General features: G+C 37.7%; 1 protein-coding gene across 1 annotated transcript in view; it reads right to left on the minus strand.

Annotated features, from left to right (window-relative positions):
• Positions 1 to 1284: 1284 nt before the first annotated feature.
• NDFIP1 (Nedd4 family interacting protein 1) overlaps positions 1285 to 7892 on the minus strand; it is a 27553-nt gene continuing 20945 nt past the window's right edge. Inside the window, exon 8 of the mRNA XM_014453917.1 lies at positions 1285 to 2336. The gene's annotated coding sequence lies outside the window, so the exon portion shown is untranslated. The remainder of the gene's footprint in view (positions 2337 to 7892) is intronic.

Raw genomic sequence — 7892 nt, forward strand, 5'->3', positions numbered from 1 at the left:
TTCCACCTGGAATAATGAGGACTATAAGTGACATAGGGTACCAACTTTATGCATCTGGACTTTAATTTTTAGAACATTTAAAGGGAAAAAAAAATCATCCTCCTAAATATTTTTAAAGCATATCAAACTGTAGATTTACATTTGACTAAGTCTTACAAACCAAATATGTAGAAATAGGAATGCAAATATTTCAATTCTCTGAATATACAGAACCGAATAAGGCACAGGGACCTAAAGATGAAACACAAAGCAAGTCTACAATGTCTGAGTAACATGAGTTAGGGCCCTTCTATTTTGTCCTGTAAGGTAATTAAGTAGTTCTCTCTGTTGCATATGTCCACATTTATTCAGATTGTTAGAGATACAGCATTCTGAAACTTAGAACATTATAAGCTACATACTCTTCCAAACTATTGTTGATATAATCTAATTCAAAATAAAAAAAATCGTTAAAGAGACTTTCATGAAGCCCCTACTTACCTACAGCAAAACAGAACTTTTGAACAAGAACATACTATCCTATTACTTACAATAATCAGTAAATTAGGATGATCATTGCCTTGTCAATCAATCCAGGAGGCTCTCAATTTCCCTGTTTGGCTTTCAAACCACCTGTACGTCTGTGCATTAATCACTGACGCCCATGAACAGGCATCCCATGCTGATCCCAATACTCACCTGCGGCAGAGAACGAACATGCACAGCTATCACACCACGCCAGTGCTATTTTGTCGTTATTTGACCATTTTGCTGCATTTTTTTCCTTTATATTTTATTTGAGTAAGTGGAAGAAGGAAAAAAATCAAATGGTTAACATTGTAAGAACCATTATCTCTACATTTAACACAACTGAGATAAGAATAGAAATCAAGAGGAACGAGAAATCTTTTGCCTCAACTGGGTGCTCATAGGTCATAGCACTTAAACCAGTATGCTGTGTTCAATTGAGAAAAAAGGCAAATGCGAATAAATTATCTAAGATTATGTCTAAAAAATGAAACATAATTGGGAATGGCAGGGTGATTTAAAATCTCTACAACTCCTTCCTATTTCAGTCCACTATCTTTTGCAGAACCAATTTTCACATACATTTTTAGGAATGATTTGAGTATGATCTGAAAGAAGGGAACTTCCTGTACTGAAAAATAAAAAAATTGGCCCAAGACAAATTTGTTTATATTTATTGAATTATTCTGTATGAAATCTATATGAATGAAGATTAGAAAAATTGCCTTAGCAATCAACAAATGCAAACCAAAAAATTAAACACTAATCTACAACAAATTTGCTACACAAGAGACATTTATTAATGTTCTGTTGTATTTACAGTTTTAACATAGCAAACCAAGGCGAACCACTTGGCAGAAAGCACATCATTCTACACTTATAACACATCAGCTTCTGCTAACACATTGGAAAAGCAAGTAGTACATACAGTATGTTAGGGATCATCTCAAAAGTTCCAAGCAAATTCTTTGCTCCTAGTAACTAATCCCCTCCCTACTCCTAGCCCTTGGCCTAATCATCATCAGGAGATAAGAGAAAAAGAAAAAGAAGGGATAGGGAGACTCTAATCATACAGAAAGTGTCCAGAATTGCATTTTAGTAATTAAGCTGTATTTGTCCCTGTCCTTTCTATTCTATACAGTGACAACACATTTACAATCCCTTAGGCACACAACAAAGAACAACAGGTACCGCAAAATTTAGAGTACAAACTATAAAAAAATTAATGCTTATTATTTTCCAATTAAAAACATATTCTTGACCAAATCTCAAATGTATTTGCACTATGGTTTTGCTTTCAGGTGTTCACAATACAATTGCATCAATTTCTAGATTAATTTTCACAGTAAATATGAATTATGTGCAGAAATGAATGCAGTCATAACAAATTTTTAACTTTTGAGAAAACCCCTTTAAAATAGCCAGCATTACACATTATCTTACACTAAAATATTTTATGCCAAAAGTCATTTTGAGATGGAGGATGAATAAAGCAAGATTGCCCCCTAGTGACTACAGGGACAAGGCTCATGCTATTTAAAATGACTACAAACCATAGATAAGGCGTTATTAATACATCACAGACTTGATTGCGAGAGCTTTTTCAAACATTAACCACTAATGATTCCATGATTACAGAATTCTGCATTAACTACTAAAATTTAACACCTAGGAACAAATAGAGAGACATGATCTTTTTCAACAGTACTTTATTTTGTTGAAGTAGGTGATTATTCCTGTGTTCTGCATCTTGATTCACTTCCTGCAGGTGTTCTCTTGCTTCTTGAGAGAGAATTCATAAACGCAGGAAGGCCTTTGCCAGAAAACATCTGCCAGAGAAGGATATTGAATATTGAAACTCAGTTAGTGTGTTATTTTGGCTGAGAGAAGGATGTGGTCACAAAAGAAGGCAGGATGTTTAGAGACACAAGAAATACATTTTAACACAGCTTTAAGATTACTATACACTGACATCAAAGCATTCAATAAACATTAAATTTCCAGTTCTTAAAGTTATCAAGGACTCTAACTAGAAAGAACTTGAATGCTTTCTTTAAAACCCATGAAGTCAGGGGTCTCACTCTCCAAACTTCCTAACAAAAGAATGAAATGCAAGTAGCAATTACTTCATCTCACACTTAACCTCCACAGCAATGGCTGAAACTTGAAGAAAAGAGACAGTAAGATCCAAGCATATACATAAGTCATTTTCCTAATACATCTGCAGCTACTGTTTACCCTGCCAATGCTGCCAGGTCTCACACAAGGAAGATTTCTAGTAAGGATGCCAATCATGTCATGTTGTCTCAGAGCGTGGCAAAGTTAAAAAACGACTTGTAAACTCAGAGGTATCACATGTACTTTTAAAAATAAATTAGAAAAATAGGCAATGTTATTTTGGGCATGTGTCTCTGAAAAAAAAAAAAAGATATCTGTAGCCCCAAACTACTTTTTAATGTACAACCCTGGCCAGGTGGCTCAGTTGGTAGTTGTCCCGTAACACCAAAAGGTTGTGAGTTCAATCTCCGGTTGGGGTGTATACGGGAGTCAACAGATCGATGTTTTTCTCTCTCTCTCTCCCATCCTCTCTCTCTCGCAAATCAATAAACATATCCTCAGTAAAGATTTTAAAAAACAAAAATAAAATGGAATAAACATGACTGAAATAAATAATGTCCATAAATTTTGTTAAATGCAGTTTTCATCCAATACTTTGAGGCATTTCTGTATTGGCATAATAAATTGTTTTGGTTCACATGGAAATAATGGGGAAAAGTACAAGTAACTCCCTACATTAATGCTAAAAGAAACATGAAAGAGATACATTAACTACTTAACAAATATTTATTGAGAAAGTACTTTATGCTACTCTGCACCAAGAGAGAATTGGATGACCTCATATACAGGCAGGCCGTTAGCTTACTTTTCCATCTTTCCAAATTACTGTAAAAGCCACAAGCAGCCTTTTTATATCTTTTCTGATTAGACTGCTGTGTACATGTTTAAAAGGCTGACAAAATGCAGAGAAGCTACAACACTGGAGGAAATCAACATATTCTTTATAAACTTAATATTTCACCAAACTCCAAATTCAGTCAGTGTTTTGATTTAAAGTAAACCAATGATACTGGCACAAGTGCAACTTTTCTTTAGATTGAAAAACCTTAAAATGTGCAGGGTCAAAGATGTAAGAATTTAAGAAATTCTAAAAGCCAAGCAGAAGGAAAAAGAAAATTGGTAAACTGATGTCAAATGGGGGTTTTTGCAATGAGCCCAGACTCAATACAAACCTAAGTAACTTCAGTTTTATCAGTTTCCATAAATAGATAAAAACTAATGTAACAATTATTAGGTCAAAACACTAGAGTTTGAAAGAACATATAATACAGTCCAGATGACTACCTAGCCACTTTTCTCACTGCTTCCACAGCAGTTAATTAGCTTTAATAGATCCCTCAAAGCCAGAGCCACCCAAAAACATTTAAAATCCACTAAGAGGACCTAGAAGGGTTTCTATGGGTGATCTTAATCACCATACAAACACCACATGAAAAAGACTAAAGAGGCACTCACTGCCCTCTAAGACCAGAGGCCTGTTCAGATCAACTGACTCACAGTTGTTACAATAATGGTGGAACATGAACTGGAGGACAGACAGGTTTTAGGGCCTCGGACATCATTACTAAACTGTACATCATGCTTCAGAAGCAAAAGGAATCCAACAGTCTATGAATCGTTTAATTGCAAGAGGAAGACAACCATTTCTTCTTGGACACTGTGATTTTTTTAAAGGAAAAAATCACACTAGAAACCTTTTTACTGTCTTGCTACTTTATAACACAGTCCAATAAATCAAACTTTAGCTTGAGGTGAATTTTCTCTAAGAGAGATATTAAAGTGGGGGGGGGGGGTTACTATAGAAAAAGGGAAATGAAAGCATTTGGAATAAGTTAAATCATCATATGGAAAAGGTTAAACTATCTTAAGACTAGTAGGTATAGCTCACCAGTCTTAGCAATCACTATCAAACTACAAAGGGCCCTATTATCTCATTAATGCCAGAGCTTACAAGTTCTCTTTCTTCTTATTTCAGATGTTGTTAAAATAACAGAAATCTATTATGCTTCATATGCACAAGTGCTTTTGGAATGGCATTTAGATACCAGTTAACTGTGCTACCACCTTGCAGCTATTAATTACCCTCAATGACCTGGCAGCCCCAGAGGAGTGCCAGTGCATAGAAATGTAATACTGGTAAGAGAAAGTATGAACACCTCACATATTTTAGCATTTCAGATAAAGATGTTTCTACAAGGTATCTGTTTCTTTTTTTACAACACAGAAGGAACATTTTGTCTTTCCTGCTTCCTCACAGTCACTTTTCCTTGATGCCCATGTGCCACCTCCAGCAGCAGTTCCTGCTGGCTTTTCCGGCTGTGGGTAGGAAACCAGATTTCCTTTTTTAACCTTAAATGGGCTTCAAAAAGGAACCTGAGAGCTGCCCCTATGCTAGTAACACATAAGCTTTGGTGCTCCGCTTTTGTAACATCTACTTGGGCTCATTAAAAAGATGCCCCTGGGGTCATTTCAAGGTGTGTGTGTGGGTGTGGGTGTGTGTGGGGGGGGGGGGGGGGAAGGTATGGGGGTTGTGTGTGTTTATGTGTGTACTAACTTTTTGATAGCCTGAATAGAAAAGGCACTATTCCTATATGTTTTCCAGCAAAATGCTAGATCTTAGTACAGCATGGAATTAAGTTATTATTTTGTTCTAGCAAAGTTATTTTAAAAATTCCCTACCTGTGTCTTTCTGGCAAAAAGTAAGCCTCTAGCTAGCTTTTAACACTTGGAGTGCGGGTGAATTTCCCGCCAAAATATAAGATGGCTCTGTCTTTTGGTTTTGTTCCATCCACCAAAAGGGTGGATTACAAACAAATATTTGGTAATACGCAGTTACAATCGGCCCGAGTTTACACGTTTCCCGCACTCCACCGCAAATCTATATGAACCGAGTTAAAGACGGCTCCCGCGGAGTACGCGCAATTCACGCGAGCCGACTTAACTCGTTTCCCACACTCCAAGTGTTAACTAGTGACATCTCCACTAAAGAAAGAAAAAGAAGTCTCAATGAAAGGAAATAAAAGATTTACTTTTCACATAATGGTTTTCTAGCACATATTTAAACTTAATTAAAACTGAATTTCCTCTGAACTAGAAAAAGGAAATATTCTACATTTGGATCTAGATGGACAGTTCTTCTCCCTACCAATTGTCAAAAGAAGTCAGTCTCATGGGATATTATAGCTTACCCCTCTGGGGATACTGAAAATTAGTAAGGAAGTCATTAGAATTCCGATTGCTGCTCTAAGTCCCCAAACCCTTAATTTAGAGCTCTGAATCTTCTAGGCATGTCAGGAATAATTTAGAATCAACTAGAATAGTCCATTCAGACAGAAGAGCAAAGAAACCCTACCCTGCACTCCAATGAGGGAAGCTCACAAACCTCAGAGTTTCTGAGAACTCCTAAAACTCCAATCTAAGGCTTCTGACTCCCAAATTCAGACAAGCAGGCCTATAACCAACCTCACAGCTCCAACAGCATTATTACCAAGAACTACCTCATTCAAATCATAACCCTAAAGATGCTTCATTTTACACGTAGGATACACCCATGAAACATTTCAGAGATTTCAGAAAATCACAACAAAACAAAATCAGCCTGGCCAAAGTGACTCAATTGGTTGAGTGTAGTCCTGTGCACTGAAAGATTGCCAGCTCAATTCCCAGTCAGGGCATGTACTATGTACCAAAGGCAGCTGATACATGTTTATCTCCTATATTGCTGTTAATTTCTCTCCCTCCTCTCTCCTCCCTCCCTCCCTCTCTTAGCATGTCTTCGGGTGAGGATTTTAAAAAAATAATCAGCCCTGGTCGGTGTACCCAATGGTTGGAGTGTCGGCCAGCACGCCAAAGGGTTGTAGGTTCAATTCTGGTCAAAGGTATGTATCTAGGTTTCAGGTTTGTTCCCTGGCCCTGGTTGGGGCAAGTACAGGAGGCAACCAATCAATGTATCTCTTTCACATCCATGTTTCTCTGTCTCTCCCCCTCCCTTCCACTCTCTCTAAAAATTAATGGAAAAAATATCCTCTGGTGAGGATTAACAAAAAAAGGAAAAGAAAAAGAAATCAACAAATTTACGGAACTTTAAATAAAGTCCCTAACAATTCAGTAAAACTGAAAAGTTCACGCTTTCTCTCCACCTGGTCATTTGTTAGGTATTAGAAGCAAGATGAAGAAGGTGTGAAAGACTGAAATTTCTGCCCTGACTGGTTTGGCTCAGTGGATAGAGCGTCGGCGGACTCAAGGGTCCCAGGTTCGATTCCAGTCAAGAGCATGTACCTTGGATGCGCGCACATCCCCAGTAGGTGTGTAGGAGGCAGCTGATCAATGTTTCTCTCTCATCAATGTTTCTAACTCTCTATCCCTCTCCCTTCCTCTCTGTAAAAAATCCATAAAATATATTTTAAAAAAGACTGAAATTTCTAACAGAAGAATGAAGAGAATAGAGAGGGCTGTGATCTCAATCCATTTAAAAATTCAAAGCTATTGCCCTAACCGGTTTGGCTCAGTGGATAGAGCGTCCGCCTGCAGACTCAAGGATCCCAGGTTCGATTCCGGTCAAGGGCATGTACCTTGGTTGTGGGCACATCCCCAATAGAGGGTGTGCAAGAGGCAGCTGATCGATGTTTCTCTCTCATTGATGTTTCTAACTCTCTATCCCTCTCCCTTCCTCTCTGTAAAAAATCAATAAAATATATTTTTAAAAAAATTCAAAGCTACCTTTTGACTAGACTTAGGGAAAATATTATTTAAAGAAAATCTGTCCCCTCAGTATACTTTGGTTTAGGGAAAATCCAAATCTGCAGGTGATTTTAGTGCCCTTTGTAAGAAGGTGAGCTATGGCACCCACAAAGGATTAACTTCTGTGGTAGGTAAGAGTTAAATCTAAGGCTTGGAAATGACTATAAAATATAGACAGAGAGAAAAAAGAAAAAAAGATGACAATGGTAATTACATAAAACTACACAGAACATCTGATAAGCCTCTTAGAGTTAAGATGTCCTAGACACAAGAAAGACCCATCTTGGCATCAAGGCCTAGGCCAGTGGTGCCAATGTCCATGTGTGCTCAGACTTTGTAACCTAATTCAAACTCAGGGCACGCCTGAATTTAAACACACAATAAGCATAACCTTTCTTTGAAAAAAAGCATAAGCCCTAACCGGTTTGGCTCAGTGGATAGAGCTCGGCCTGCGGACTGAAAGGTCCCAGGTTCGATTCCGGTCAAGGGCATGTACCTTGGTTGCGGGCACATCCCCAGTAGGGGGT

The sequence above is a fragment of the Myotis lucifugus genome, unplaced genomic scaffold, assembly GCF_000147115.1.
Source record: "Myotis lucifugus unplaced genomic scaffold, Myoluc2.0 scaffold_28, whole genome shotgun sequence".
In the NCBI taxonomy this organism is placed as follows: Eukaryota; Metazoa; Chordata; class Mammalia; order Chiroptera; family Vespertilionidae; genus Myotis; species Myotis lucifugus.